The sequence below is a fragment of the Haematobia irritans genome, chromosome 1, assembly GCF_050003625.1.
Source record: "Haematobia irritans isolate KBUSLIRL chromosome 1, ASM5000362v1, whole genome shotgun sequence".
Taxonomy (NCBI): Eukaryota; Metazoa; Arthropoda; class Insecta; order Diptera; family Muscidae; genus Haematobia; species Haematobia irritans.
Window position 1 is genome coordinate 156,804,118 of NC_134397.1, and position 16,669 is coordinate 156,820,786.

The following is a 16,669-nucleotide window of genomic DNA, read 5'->3' on the forward strand; positions in this document are numbered from 1 at the left end:
GACTAATTCTGTCTTGAAGGAATTACCCCTAGACCATTCTCTTTCGCCCATTTCTCAGTCATCGGGAGGGCTCTCCTTTAATAATATCTCTAATTATGCATAGGAATTTTCCTCTGACTGCTAGAGGCACATCATTTGCGTATATCGCGACTTTTATCCTTTCTTTTGTCTAAGGAAACCAGAAGGTTGTTTATAGCAATATTCCAAAGAAGAGGTGATAGAACTCCCCCTTAGGGAGAGTTCTATATATGAATAAATCCATAACTTTTGAATTCACAAACTTAAAGCTTGCCTTTTGCTTTCTTCTCTTTTCGGTACAAAAAAATCTTTCTGAGAGTTAATAATCTATACGGATTTGTACAGCCTCTGTCCACACACTTTCCATATAGTTACAAAGCCTTAATCCTATTTTTGGATTTCATTTTTTTAAAGTACCGTTGTAGATAATAACATTTGCAACTTACCAATCTCTCCTTGGATTTGATGATAAATTCTAACAATGATCTATAAAGAAACGAAATAATATAATAAAAATCAATTAATTTTAAAAGTTTCATTATTTACATAGAATCAAATGATAAAAATCTTTATTAAATTATTTATGATGGATAAATGGTAATTGTTTAACTTATTCGCATTTGTATGAACACTTCAAATTTGATAGAGAACTAAATGGATCTCTTGTACAACTATAGATAAATAATAAAAATGTAATAATTTTAATACGTAGTTGAAACAATATGGATCGAAAAGGCAACTCCTCCTCTTTTCAAAAACAATGAACCAAAACATAATTTATAAAGCCACTATAAATTATAATAAAATTAGGACATTCGATTATTCTAAGAAAAAAATTAATAAAACTTTGCATTTAAAACAATCAACAATTGTTCTTTTCGATACAAATGTTGATGGTGTTTATTTTTCCATTATTGTTGCAACTCCATTTAAATAAAAATGCAACTCCATTTAAATAAAAAGGAAATAAATACTGAATTTTGTGGCGTTTTCTTAATTTTGCTTTTTTTATTCTTGGTTGCCTTTTAAGATATTAAATTGCTTTTGATTGTTATGTAAATAAGTTGGTGTATTATTTTAAGAAAAATCTTTACCACAAAAAAAAAAACTCAAAAGGCATTGCGGTTTACAGCAATTAAGGTTTTAATACATATATATATTTTTTTTTTTCATTGTTTTTCCTATCTTAAGTGCAACCAAAAACCCACACGCGAATTGTCGTTTATGATTTTAGTGGGTCCGATTACAAATTATGAAATTAAAACTTAAGTTGTTTTCGCCACAAATTTTTTAAAGCGGCAGAAAAAAATTGTATTTTTAAAATTGCAGCACCATAATGGTGATGGTGAAGATGATTGCAGTGAATGTGTTGTAAATGCATGTTTAATGTATGTACAAGACATTATAAATCCATGGGTTTTATGGAAACAATCGAATAACATTTCCCAAGATTTTAGAAGTTAATAAAAAAAAATAATAAAAACAAAATACAACACAATGTGTGGGGGAAACGGATGAATCAACCACTCCTTGAAATATCGTCATCATCATCATGTGAGTGACTCATGTCCCAAAACAAACAACATAGGCTGAAGTTGCAGCAAACAGCCAAAGAAGAAATGTAAATAAAATCATCAAACATATAAAAAAAGAGGGTGAAATATACGAGAAAATAAAGAATTCACTTCATTTAAATTTAAATAATATTTAACAAAATTAAACCAAATAAAATAAAATTAATTAAATTAAATTAAAAATAAAATTAAACTAAAATTAAAATTACAATCAAAAATTGAAATTGAAATTAAAATTAAAACTTAAAACTAAAATTAAAATTAAAACTAAAACTAAAAATAAAACTAAAATTAAAATGAAAACTAAAATTGAAATAAAAATTGAAATAAAAATTAAAATAAAAATTTAAGTTAAAATTAAAGTTGAAGATAAAGATAAATTTAAAGATAAAATTAAAATTAAAACTAAAATTGAAATAAAGGTTAAAAAGGTTAAAGTGGCAGCCCGATTAAGATTCAGGCTCACTTAGACTATTCAGTCCATTGTGACAAAAAAAAATTGAAATAAAACTTAAAACTAAAATTAAAATTAAAATGAAAACTGAAATTGAAATTGAAATAAAAATTGAAATAAAACTTAAAATAAAAATTTAAATTAAAATTAAAATTAAAGTTAAAGATAAAGATAAATTTAAAGATAAAACTACAACTAAAATTGAAATAACACTTAAAATTAAAATAAAAATCTGTTGGTTAAGCTACACTTGTAGTTTAGTCAATGCATGGCTTTAAGCTGAAATCAAAAAAAAACAACAACAATTAAAATTAAAATCTAAAATAAAAATAAAAATTTAAGTTTAAATTTAAATTTAAATTAAAATATATATTAAAATTAAAGTTATAATTGGAATTGAAATAGAAATTGAAATAAAATTAAAACGAAAATCAAAATTAAAATTAAAATTAAAATTAAAACGAAAATCAAAATTAAAATTAAAATTAAAGTCAAAATTGGAATTTAAATAAAAATTAAAAAAAAAATTATAACTAAAACTAAAATTAAAATAAAAATTAAAATTTAAGTTAAAATTGGAATTGAAATAGAAAATGAAATAAAATAAAATAAAAATTACAATTAAAATTAAAATTGAAATTAAAATTAAAATTAAAGTTAAAATTGGATTTAAATAGAAATTGAAATAAAATAAAAATAAAAATTAAAACTAAAACTAAAATAAAAATAAAAATTAAAATTAAAATTACAATCAAAAATTACAATTGAAATTAAAATTACAATCAAAAATTAAAATTGAAATTAACATTGAAATTGAAATTGAAATTAACATTGAAGTTAAAATTAAAATTGAAATTAAAATTTAAACTAAAATTAAAATGAAAACTAAAATTGAAATAAAAATTAAAATTAAAGTTAAAGATAAAATTAAAATAAAAACTAAAATTGAAATAAAACTTAAAACTAAAATTAAAATAAAAATCTGTTGGTTAAGCTACACTTGTAGTTTAAGCTGAAATCAAAAAAACATTAACAATTAAAATTAAAATTAAAATCAAGAATAAAAATTAAAATGGAAATTAAAATTTAAGTTCAAATTAAAATTTAAATTAAAATATATATTAAAATTAAAGTTCAAATTGGAATTGAAACAGAAATTGAAATTGAAATAAAGTTAAAATTAAAACGAAAATCAAAATTAAAATTAAAATTGAGATTGAGATTGAAATTAAAGTCAAAATTGGAATTTAAATAAAAATTGAAATAAAATAAAACTAAAATTAAAACAAAAATTAACATTTAAGTTAAAAGTGGAATTGGAATTGAAATAGAAATAAAATAAAAATTACAATTAAAATTAAAATTGAGATTGAAATGAAAATTAAAGTTAAAATTGGAATTTAAATAGAAATTGAAATAAAATAAAAATTAAAATTAAAATTAAAACTTAAATTAAAACTAAATTTTAAATTAAAATTAAAATATAAATTAAAATTAAAGTTAAAATTGGAATTGAAATAGAAATTGAAATAAAATAAAAATTAAAACTAAACGAAAATCAAAATTAAAATTGAAACTAAAATTAAAATTAAAGTTAAAATTGCAATTCAAATAGAAATTGGAAAAAAAAATTAAAACTAAAATAAAAATTAAAACTAAAAGAAAAATTAAAATTAAAACTAAAATGAAAACTAAAATTGGAATTGAAATTGAAATAGAAATTGAATTAAAACTAAAATAAAAATTAAAACTAAAACTAAAATTAAAACTAAAATAAAAACTAAAATAAAAATTTAAATTAAAATGAAAACTTAAACTAAAATTCAAATTGGAATTGAAATTGAAATAGAAATAGAATTTTAAATAAAAAATAAAATTAAAACTAAAATAAAAAGAAAAATTAAAATTAAAATTTAAGATCAAATTAAAATTAAAACAAAGATTAAACTTAAAACTAAAAAAAATTAATTTAAAATTAAAACTAAAATTAAAATGTAAACCAAAATTAAAATAAAAACTAAAACTAAAACGAAAAATTAAATTGAAGTTATATTAAATACAAATAAACTAAATGAAAATAAAAATACATTAAAAAAAAACCTTTTCCCTCTATTTATATACCACCTCATATTGTGTAGCATAAATACCACTCATATATATTTTTTAAGCTTTGAAAATTAAACACACTTTTGCACATGCGTAGGCGTGGATGCTAATAGATATTTTAGGCCAGACAAAAGGTATTGCAAACAATGATGATGACTTTGGCTGAGGTTTAATATTCCACCAAGGAGAATGTTTCTCCTCGTACTCACAAATAACACGCCCTAAAGTGTTTATGGAATACTACTAACACTAAGTTATGAGGTTTTTTGTGAACTGCTGCTGCATGATCCTCTTTAGAGGCAACAGTATCCACCACCACCATCCACCACAGAATAATCATCATTAGCAGCAACAGTATCATCGAGTTTTCTATGCAATACTCTGTGTAGGGAGTAATAAATACTGAATATATGAGGGCCATGTCGTGTATGTAATCGGAGTACTTAGCTCAAGGAGGGAATCTTCATTTTCCGAAAGCAAGAAAAAACCTTCAGTCTGGATCTTCTTCTCCACTATGCCAGTGCGATAATAATGAATGATAATAATAGATTGTTATAGACAGTTTAGCGAAAAACTCCAACCATCATACATAAGAAAACTTTCGTTTGTCTGCTTGCCAGGTTTTAAGGTGCAAGGCTAGGGTGTGTTATTTTACCTATTTTAGTTGCAAATACCTGGAGGCTATATTTATGTTGATTATGTCGGTTATTAGGTTTTTGTCTTCAAAGGAAAGGAAGGTGCACGACAAAAAGTCCTTCATATTTTTTCTTATACTGATTGCATTTATGTTTTATATAAAAATCCATATTTATGAAAAAAAAAACACTGAATTAATGTAGTTCGAGATAGAAATCTTTGTTTAAAGGCTAAAGAACGGGTGGTAAAAAGAGACGTATATCAGAAGGCGATCTACATGAGAGAGAAAATGGAACTAGGTTATGTCTGGTAATGTATAGCCGAAGCCTACTATTGAAGGCACACTTAGAACTTCCTTCTTATCAATGTGTGGTGTAGGTTAGGTTAGGTGGCAGCCCGATATTTCAGGCTCACTTAGACTATTCAGTCCATTGTGATACTACATTGGTGAACTTCTCTCTTATCACTGAGTGCTGCCCGATTCCATGTTAAGCTCAATGATAAGGGACCTCCTTTTTATAGCCGAGTCCGAACGGCGTTCCACCCACATTGCAGTGAAACCACTTAGAGAAGTTTTGAAACACTCAGAAATGTCACCAGTATTACTGAGGTGGGATAATCCACGGCTGAAAAACTTTGTGGTGTTCGGTCGAAGCAGAAATCGAACCCACGACCTTGTGTATGCAAGGCGGTCATGCTAACCATTGCGTGTCTTCGATCTTCTTTGTCGATTAATCGATTTTCGTTTCGAAATTTCGAATTTTGGATGAAGAAAAACTTCCAACGTTGATGGCCCATGGTTGGGCTGTATCCGCAATTTTATCTGTCATTTGTGCCAATTCAATCAAAGATTCGCTACTTACGGATACTATACAAACCTAAGCTAGTATAGGTACAAGTTGCATCTATAAAGATTTGAGTACTTCTTCAGAAAACTTATCTGCCGCTAAAAATGACATTTCATGAAGTAAAGAAATTCGTATTTCTCGGAGCAATATCTTTAATTGCTTTTCCTCCGAATCCATAAAACGTTCTTGTATACATATCTTCAAAGTTTCATACATATTGGATTCAGGTGGATTTACTATTGTGTCTATTGATCCAACGACGTTATGAAACTTAGTGGAGTCTTATACAATACCGGATGTGGATAAATTGGCTTTCGACCATCTTAAACAAAAGGGCAGGATTGCTACGCAAAATTGAGGAATATTGACTGAAACTCTTGCATTTTTCTTGATGACCATCAGTCAAGGGATCATCTATTGGGTTTGTGGACCTATTACCTTGTTCGGGAGATGGAGAAATCACATCCGGAATAAGGACACCTTGATGAGTTTCTAGGTTATCTTGATTTGACATGGTATTCGAAGTTCTTTGTATTCTATGGAACAAAATCTTTTCGTCTTTAGCCACTGATGAGTGTTTTTAACAAGAAAAACATTTTATTACGCAAAGTGAAAATGTGGTGTTGTTCCTAAAATGACCACTGAAAAACTTATTGGTTAAAACTTGAACCCATGACACTTTGTAGGCAAAGCGGATATGTGAACCATTCCAACGCGGTGGTTTCCGCAGAACTCATTGACTGAAGTTTTCAACAGATTGGAAATTCAAACCATTATCATGTCTCTACTCATCAGAAGACATGACCTGAGAAATAGAGACGTGGCAGCGATTATATTGGACAAAATGTCAGAGTTTGAGTTAACATTGAAGGAAGAGCAGTTTCAAAAAATGAAGAATAAAAACGAAGAGTAGCACATTGGTTGCTGAAATCTGAACCTGAAATCGAACCAGAAAGGCTTGGATCGATGAGAATATATTTTCCATTATGTGGATTAACCCCACTGCATTTTATCAGGTGATGATGTATGAAGAGCTTACAATGTTCCTCTACCGAAAGTATTGTGGACTCCACTGAAGTTGCTGCTTCGTCTTGAGATCGTAGGCGGTGGCAATCAGCTAAGCACTATTTTACATCATTTGAAGATTCCTCGATTGGGTTAGGCTCATACTGGGAATCGTTACGAGTCGGCATTATCAATGAGTGGGAGAAGATAGGAGTTATAGGCGTTTTTAACGGCTCATTTCCTTTCCTTGTTCTGGCAAAGTGAAACAGGATATCAACGTCATCCTAGGAACTTGGAGTTCTTCGACTTGAGAATGCTCTGACCATGAATGTGGCTACTGATCCTTGCTTCACCCTTTTACTCTATGACGGTAAAATAATTGTTGGTGATTTACAGACAGTTTCCAGAACATGAACTTGCTGCTGCCTGGAGGTAATCGATGATCTTCACATAAGGTTCCTTGACAAGTCTACCTGATAGGACCAAGGGATAATGGTCCTCATAGATTATCAACTGAATACGGTAGTCAAGGAACCCCGGCTGCGTATAATTTCAAAAGGAGAAAGATTTTTTTCCTCTTCGGTGAAGATATTATGCATCGATATTCGGCATATGATTTTATACCAACAATGAAGTTGATGGACTATCTATTAAGAAAATTTAAAATGCAGATCTTCCGGAAATGGATCAGAAAAACTGCTTACTTAGTAATTGACCAACAACACTCTCCAAGTGTTTCTGGTTTTCAGATGTCTGGTGTGTCAAGGTATTTATGGCACACATTGGCACAGGTTTGGACCAGGAATGTCAGCCATGTGTTTCACCATCCTCTTAGTTATATTTAACAATGTTTTCTTTCTATCAGTGCAGGGCACTTTTAGTTAAAGTCATCTCACAAGTGACTGAATATCTAAGGTAAGCCTCAAGAACTGGTTGCCACTATAACCTACGATGTGCCTTTACGTCTTTGGCCTAGAATCCATGTCAAAATAGTTGGCCTTTAGCATCTTGTGAAACTGTTTTAAAAGATAGTGAAAATCGTATACCAACTTTTTCCGAAAAAATTATAGGCTCTTGATAGACCTTAGGTTGGCTTATAAGTCCCCGTTCTGACACATAGATGGCGTCGCTAGTATTAAATGCATATTATTTTTGTATAGTACCAACCTTCAAATGTCAAAATTTGACGTTTGAGCGTCTTTTGTGAAGCAACTTTTGTTATTATGAAAAAAATGGAAAAAAAAGAATTTCGTGTTTTGATAAATTACTGTTTTCTGAAGGGAAAAAATACGGTAGAAGCAAAAACTTGGCTCGATAATGAGTTTCTGGACTCTGCCCCAGGGAAATCAACAATAATTGATTGGTATGCAAAATTCAAGCGTGGTGAAATTAGCACGGAGGACGGTGAACGCAGTGGACGCCCGAAAGAGGTGGTTACCGACGAAAACATCAATAAAATCCACAAAATGATTTTGAATGACCGTAAAATGAAGCTGATCGAGATAGCAGAGGCCTTAATGATATCAAAGGAACGTGTTGGTCACATCATTCATCAATATTTGGATATGCGGAAGCTCTGTGCAAAATGGGTGCCGCGCGAGCTCACATTTGACTAAAAACAACAACGTGTTGATGATTCTGAGAGGTGTTTGCAGCTGTTAACTCGTAATACACCCGAGTTTTTCCATCGCTATGTGACAATGGATGAAACATGGCTCCATCACTACACTCCTGAGTCCAATCGACAGTCGGCTGAGTGGACAACGACCGGTGAACCGTCTCCGAAGCGTGGAAAGACTCAAAAGTCCGCTGGCAAAGTAATGGCCTCTGTTTTTTGGGATGCGCATGGAATAATTTTTATCGATTATCTTGAGAAGGGAAAAACCATCAACAGTGACTATAATATGGCGTTATTGGAGCGTTTGAAGGTCGAAATCGCGGCAAAACGGCCCCATATGAAGAAGAAAAAAGTGTTGTTCCACCAAGACAACGCACCATGCCACAAGTCATTGAGAACGATGGCAAAAATTCATGAATTGGGCTTCGAATTGCTTCCCCACGCACCGTATTCTCCAGATCTGGCCCCCAGCGACTTTTTCTTGTTCTCAGACCTCAAAAGGATGCTCGCAGGAAAAAAATTTGGCTGCAATGAAGAGGTGATCGCCGAACCTGAGGCCTATTTTGAGGCAAAACCGAAGGAGTACTACCAAAATGGTATCAAAAAATTGGAAGGTCGTTATAATCGTTGTATCGCTCTTGAAGGGAACTATGATGAATAATAAAAACGAATTTTGACAAAAAAAAAAAAATGTGTTTTTCTTTGTTAGACCGGGGACTTATCAGCCAACCTGTTAGGCTCGTCTCTAAAGGTACCATTTCCAAAAATACAATACTTAAATAATTTATATAATAATTTACCATTATTGCTAACACTGTTCAAAGGGATTATTTTGTAATAAATAAATAATGCGTATATTACCACTCAGAGAAGTTATGTTACACTCACATCAAACATCATTAGGGACATTTAACACCGGCCTCCTACTTCTACTATTACACTTAACTTACTAATATGAAGTTTTAAAGATTATGGTAAGAATTAAATAGCATATCCAAGATGCTGGTATTGCTAATATAAAGAGTCTTTAATATCTGTCGTCTGTGTGACCAGACAAAAACACTTTAAGGCAAATCTAACAAATGTTTTAGCAAGATTAAGCTAATGCATCATTCGCGATTTTTTTCTTCCTTTACTATGTGGAGAACTAGGAATACATATGAGGTAAGTAGTCGTTTTGGAATAGTTAAACAGTAAAAGTGTTTGAACTAAATTAAGAGAATGGACAATGAACAGTGGGAAAGGATTTTTTTTATTGCATTTAATTTTCGAAAAACAAACAAATGTCTAGATTTTTTCGAATTGTCTACCTTTGGCACGTACTATAGCCTTGAAACGACCGACAATGCCATCACACGCTATACAAAAGTGGCTCTGTGGTATGTTGGTCTTCAGATGGTCGACACTTCGGTATTTGTCAGTCCCAACCGTGCTATATTAATTGACCCAGTTGTAAAAGTGCAACGGATTGAGATCCGGAGATTTTGCTGGCCATTGTACGGTAGAAATGTAGTTAGAAACCTCCTTTTTAAACCTTTCTTGGTTGACGCGTACTTATGGTTCTGAGTCCTATTAGAATGTCCGTGAAAATGCTTGTCTGACCTGGGCTTAAATATTGCCAAAAAAGTTTTATTTCAGTAGGGAGCCACCGTGGTGCAATGGTTAGCATGCCCGCCTTGCATACACAAGGTCGTGGGTTCGATTCCTGCTACGACCGAACACCAAAAAGTTTTTCAGCGGTGGATTATCCCACCTCAGTAATGCTGGTGACATTTCTGAGGGTTTCAAAGCTTCTCTAAGTGGTTTCACTGCAATGTGGAACGCCGTTCGGACTCGGCTATAAAAAGGAAGTCCCTTGTCATTGAGCTTAACATGGAATCGGGCAGCACTCAGTGATAAGAGAGAAGTTCACCACTGTGGTATCACAATGGACTGAATAGTCTAAGTGAGCCTGATACATCGGGCTGCCACATAACCTAACCTAACCTTTATTTCTGTAACAGATTTTGTTCATTATGGTGACAGACAATCAATTTTTGTTGTTTTACCGAGATAGCTCGCGATTCGATTATCTTCTTCTGGATTATACAGTCAGCTGGATAAGATCTCCCTACTCTCGTTTTATACAATAAACTCTACTTCCCAATTAATCTCTGTTATCATCTAAGTATGTATGATATACTGGAATCTGAGTTCGATTATTGTGATTCCACTCTTTTCCTCGTTTATGTGATTTTATGGGATTCTACAAACCCAACCTTCGATCTTTTGCCCAAATCGAACCTTAACATAGTTCTAATTCGGACCTAAGACCAACTGTGAACCTAAATTCAATTTACGGAAGATTGCCCATTCAATTATTCAGTTACCAAATAAGTTATACATCTCGAGTCAGAATTACTAGCTCAGCTCAACTTGCATTGGATAGCTGTCCGTCCATCTTACTTGTTCCATTAAGCAGTAACCGTTTATTATATTTTTACCTAATAACGCAAAGTAAATATCATGATTTTCCCATTGTACTTCTATGTTTTTCTCTGGTTCATAGAGGATGGTATTGGAGATGATGTTGATCAGGCTTTTGGTTATTTTCTTTGTCTTCTTATCTGTCTTACTTCTCTTCCAGGTAATCTATTATTTGTCTTGAAGCCATAGAAAAATCTATTTATTCTTAATGCTTCACTGGGTATCTAAGTTAGTTACTTTCGCTTAAAATCGTTATCGTCTTCTTTGGTGTTGGCTAGTGAGACTATGGTCGGTCATAATGCTAATATGCAAAAGTGGGCATTAGTTTTAACTCTTCCTGGCTGCTGACTGATGATTCATTATTCACTGTCGGTTTTTTCTTAACAGTCAGTTTGTCTTGTTGCCTCTCCATGTTCCAGGTTATCCAAAGTCTAACGACAGTATTTCAATGTCCTCTGAAATCGGAAGAGGGAGTAAAGTGAGCGAGTTTTTTCGTGTTTTGTTTTTTCGAGAGGAGTGGAAGTAGAAAAATAAGATTTAAAGTCTACAATTCCAACATAATCATGTTAAGTTGTGATGTTTACTTCTTCTTAACCCACCAAATACTCCACGCGGAGGAATAAACAACAACTGGCCAACAACCTGGTGTTGTTCGTTACATCAAAAACAACACCCACAATCATTTTCGAGTTTTTGTTCCCGGACTGTTTTTTTGCTTTGGCATAAATGTCCGCAGTTGAACCTTTACACACTCTGAAAAGTCATTTAAGGGAACTTGATTTTGTTAGCAATGGCAAAGGATGATGGGAGGCGGTGGTTACGAGTGAATTCATATCGTTTTAAATTTCCCAGAAATTTGTCATTGTTCAGATTTCCATGTTTTTGTTTCCGGGACATTTGACAAATTATAGTCTCAGATTTCTCATTTGGTAATGATGAGGAGGCTCCTTTTTGGGGTGTCTTAAGGTATGCGCGCGTGTATCCGTGAGTTACATTATTCGTTTCAAATTTCAAACAAATCCATGGCTTAGACTTAAAATCTTCTCATCTTCTTCTCTTGTTTAGTTCGTGAGTTATGATGAAGAAAAATTTCTTTGTTTCCCCCCCAGGCTGATGGTCATAACAACATCCCTGTCCTCTCACTCTCTTTGCGTCTCCTTATATCAGTAATGAACCTCATTCCTTTTGAAATTGTTGTTTTTCTCTTCTACTTTTAGTTTTCCTCGCCTTACCAGCCAACCTAATGACCCACTGACTTATCATTATCTCTACTCATGTGAAAGATGATGGGGATGGATGCAGAAGACCGCTCCGACCAAGGGGTAACAATAAAATCATCAGACAAAAGACAAAGGAAAACTATCGTTTAGCCCGACTCTGTGTCTCGTTCAATATCAATCAAAACAGAGTTCTTTTTGCTTGGTCCAATGATTTGGATCGGTCCAATGCGAGGCAAAAGTGTACCAAAGCTATCACGTACGTCTATCACTAACATACAAATCATTGATGATGTCGAAGACAACGACCGACATGGAACATTTTATTTTACAGCTTTGAAACATTGCACTAACGACGCCGCGGTAGCTGCAGCCCGAGAAGACCGATATGATGAGGAGGAAACGTAGAAGACACAACAATAGAAATTGTAGGTTAGTGAACTGAACTAACCGAGTAATTTTCCAAATAGTCTATGAGGGGCATATGGCTAAAACACGACAAAGATCAATCTTGGTAACAACTAAGTCAGGCCAAAAGTGATGTGTCTAGTATACATGCTGAAAAAAATTATAGAACGATCAACATGGCTGAAAACTCAAACAAATGTCGGAACTAAATTTTAGAATCAGTTTAGATTTCCTACAATTTGGTACCTTTGGCACGAAATCCTCTCCAACTAAGAGATACTTTACAAATTTTCTATAAAAATAATTTTTTCCAAAGAAATAAAATTTCTATAAAAAACAAATTTTGCAAGATTTTCTCTAGAAATAAAATTTTGACAAAATTTTCTATAGAAATAAAATTTTGCAAAAATTTTCTATAGACATACAATTTTGACAAAATTTTCTATAGAAATAAAATTTAGACAAAATTTTCTATAGAAATAAAATTTAGACAAAATTTTCTATAAAAATAAAATTTTGACAAAAAATTTCTATTAAAATAAAATTTTGCAAAAATTTTCAATAGAAATAAAATTTTCTATAGAATTACAAATTTGAAAAAATTTCTATAGAAATACAATTTTGAAAAGATATTCTATAGAAATAAAATGTTTACAAAATTTTCTATAGAAATAACATTTTTACAAAATTTTCTATAGAAATAAAATTTTTCCAAAATTTTCTATAGAAATAAAATGTTTCCAAAATTTTCTATAGAAATAAAATTTTGAATAAATTTGCTATAGAAATGAAATTTTGACAAAACTTTCTTTATAAATAAAATTTTGACATAATATTCTATAAAAAAAAATTTGGCAAAATTTTCTATAAACAAAAAATTTGACAAATTTTCCATAGAAATACAATTTTGATAAAATTAAAATTTAAAAAAAAAATTTTGACAAATTTTCTATAGAAATACAATTTTGATAAAATTAAAATTAAAAAAAAAAATTATAGAATTAAATTTTAAAAAAATTTATCTATAGAAAATTTTGATAAAATTTTCTATAGAAATGAATTAAGACTAAATTTTATATAGACATAAAATTTTGAAAAAAATTCTATTAAAATAAAATTTTGCAAAAATTTTCAATAGAAATAACATTTTTCAAAAACGTTCTATAGAAATTAAATTTTTACAAAATTTTCTATAGAAATAAAATTTTTACAAAATTTTCTATAGGAATAAAATTTTGCAAAATTTTCTATAGACATACAATTTTGACAAAATTTTCTATGAAATTTTGACAAAATTTTCCATAGAAATAAAATTTATTGTTATTATGGCATACCATGCCTAAGCCACGAGCGACAAGACAACCTAAGAGATATTACTTACATTCCGTTTCTAAATTCCTTTTATACAATTTTGATAAAATTTTCTATAGACATAAAATTTTGAAAAGAATTTTCTATTAAAATAAAATTTTGCAAAAATTTTCAATAGAAATAACATTTTTCAAAAACTTTCTATAGAATTACAATTTTGACAAAATTTGCTATAGAAATAACATTTTGACAAGATAGTCTTTAGAAATAAAATTTTTACAAAATTTTCTACAGAAATAAAATTTTGATTAAATTTTCTATAGAAATAAATTTTGACAAAATTTTCGTTAGAAATAAAATTTTGACAAAATTTTCGTTAGAAATAAAATTTTGACAAAATTTTCTATAGAAATAAAATTTTGAAATAAATTTCCATCAAAATAGAATTTTGAAAAGAAAAAAATCTATAATCATACAAAAGTTTATCCAGCAAAGAAAACATTTTTCTTCTAGTGTACCAACAACTACAATTTTGATAAAATTAAAATTTCAAAAAGTTGTCTATAGAATTAAAATTTAAAAAAAATTTTCGATAGATATACAATTGTGATAAAATTTTCTATAGAAATAAAATATTGACAAAATTTTCTATAGAAATAAAATTTTGACAAATTTTCTATAGAAATGAAATAAAATTTAGACAAAATTTTCTATAGAAATAACAAATTGACAAAACTTTTTATTAAAATAAAATTTTGACAAAACTTTCTATTAAAATAAAATTTTGCAAAATAATTTTATAGAAATAAAATTTTCTATAGAATTAAAATTTTGACAAAATTTTATTTAGAAATAAAATTTTGACAAGATATTCTATAGTAATAAAATGCTGACAAGATATTCTATAGAAATAAAATGTTGACAAAGTTTTCTATAGAAATAAAATTTTGACAAAATTTTCTATAGAAATAAAATTTTGACAAAATTTGCTACAGAAATAAAATTTTGACAAAATTTGCTATAGAAATAAAATTTTGACAAAATTTTCTATAGAAATAAAATTTTGAAATAAATTTCTATAGGAATACATATTTGAAAAAAAAAATCGATAGACATACCATTTTGAAAAAAATTTTCTATTGAAATAAAATTTTGACAAAAGTTTATTCAGCAAAGAAAACATTTTTTCTTCTTGTGTACCAACAACTATTTTCTTGCTGTTCATTTTGAATAAGTTTTCTTGTCTTCTTCTAGTGCCACACTATTATCTTTAGCAAAAGTTCAATTTTGTTTTTTGTTATTGTTATTATGGCATACCATGCCTAAGCCACGAGCGACAAGACAACCTAAGAGATATTACTTACATTCCGTTTCTAAATTCCTTTTATGAAATTGCAAACTATAGAATTTCCTTTCTTTGGCTTAAATACAAAAAACACCACAAACAACAACAACAATTGTAAGTCATAATAACACAAACATTGAAGAAGGGTAAAAAACAGCCAAAAGCTTGATGGTCGTATCTTCTTTTATTGTAGGCTTTTGTTGTATTAACCATTCGAAGGCATATAATGACTCAATTAGTGTCAGCTGTGGCATTATTTCAGTTTAAACTTACAAATTTATTATCTGCAGGATGCACTACCATCAGAACAGTCATGCACATTGCCTTAACTTATAACATAGGGCCAATTTCTCAATAGTGTGTTAATATATAATTTCGGTAACGAATTAGATGAAATGGATAGAATTGCAATTCTAACGATTTTTTTTATTAAAATTTAAATATAATTTCAACGAAATTTTCAACAAAAATAAATTTCTACGAAATTTTCAAAAAAATTTAAATTTTGCCGACATTTTCTATAGAAATTATAATGCGACAAAATTTTGTAATGAAACAAAACTTCGGTGAAATATTCTATAGAAATATAATTTCGACGTAATTTCTTAGAGAAGAAATCAATTTATATGTTATTTCAATGAAAATTAATTCACAAAACAATTCTATAAAAATTGATTAGATCTAATTTTGTTATCATTTAAAGAATCAAACGTATATAGATTGGAACTAAATATTCCGTTTAATTTAATTGATAAAAACTAAAATAAACTTAAATTTTCCATGAGCACAAATATAAATTTTCTATAAAAACTACGTTTTTGATATTTTTTATAAAAATAAAATTTCGACGAAATTTTCTATAAAAATAAAATTTTGTCGAAATTTTCTACAGAAGTAAAAGTTTTACAAAATTTTTTGCATAAATAAAATTTCGTATACAATTTTCATAAAAAATCAAATTTCTACGAATTTTTCCATAGAAAACAAATTTCGACAGGATTTTCTTTAAATATCGATTAATTTTCCTATAAAAACCAAAGCTTAATGAAACTTTCCACAAAAATAAAACTTCCACAAAAGTCTCTAAAATATAATAAAATTTTGATAAAATTTTCTATACAATTTAAATTTTTTGTCTATTAAAATAAAACCTCAACGAAATTTTCTACAAAAATAAAATTTCACAATATTTTCTATAAAAAAATAAAATTTCGACGAATGACATATTTTTTTCTAAAAAGAAAATTAGAGCGATATTTTCTATAAACGAAATTTCCGATAAACAAAAAATTTTACAAAATTTTCTATAAAAATAAATTTGGTCAACATTTTCTATAAAATATAATAGTTCGACAAAATTTCCTATATAAATAACATTTCAAAATATTTTTTTATAAAAATAAAATTTAAAAAAATCTAAAAAATTGAAAAAAAAATCTATTAAAATAAAATTTCAATGCAATTATTTATAAAAATAGATTTTCAACGTAATTTTCACAAAAATAAAATGTCCTTCGTTTTGTTGACCTGTTGTTCTTATTTATTTTATTATTATTTCGGCTTGAGGTCCTTTTAATAAAAAATCCTTTTTACGATTTTTGATTGCTTGTTAACTTTATTCTTCAATATTTCGACTAACATCGTTAGTCTTCGACGGGGATAT

General features: G+C 29.0%; 1 protein-coding gene across 1 annotated transcript in view; it reads right to left on the bottom strand.

Annotated features, from left to right (window-relative positions):
- Nucleotides 1-16,669, bottom strand: part of cv-c (RhoGTPase activating protein) — a 382,780-nt gene that overhangs the window by 299,391 nt on the left and 66,720 nt on the right. The window contains exon 3 of the mRNA XM_075292001.1: nucleotides 465-504. The gene's annotated coding sequence lies outside the window, so the exon portion shown is untranslated. The remainder of the gene's footprint in view (nucleotides 1-464; nucleotides 505-16,669) is intronic.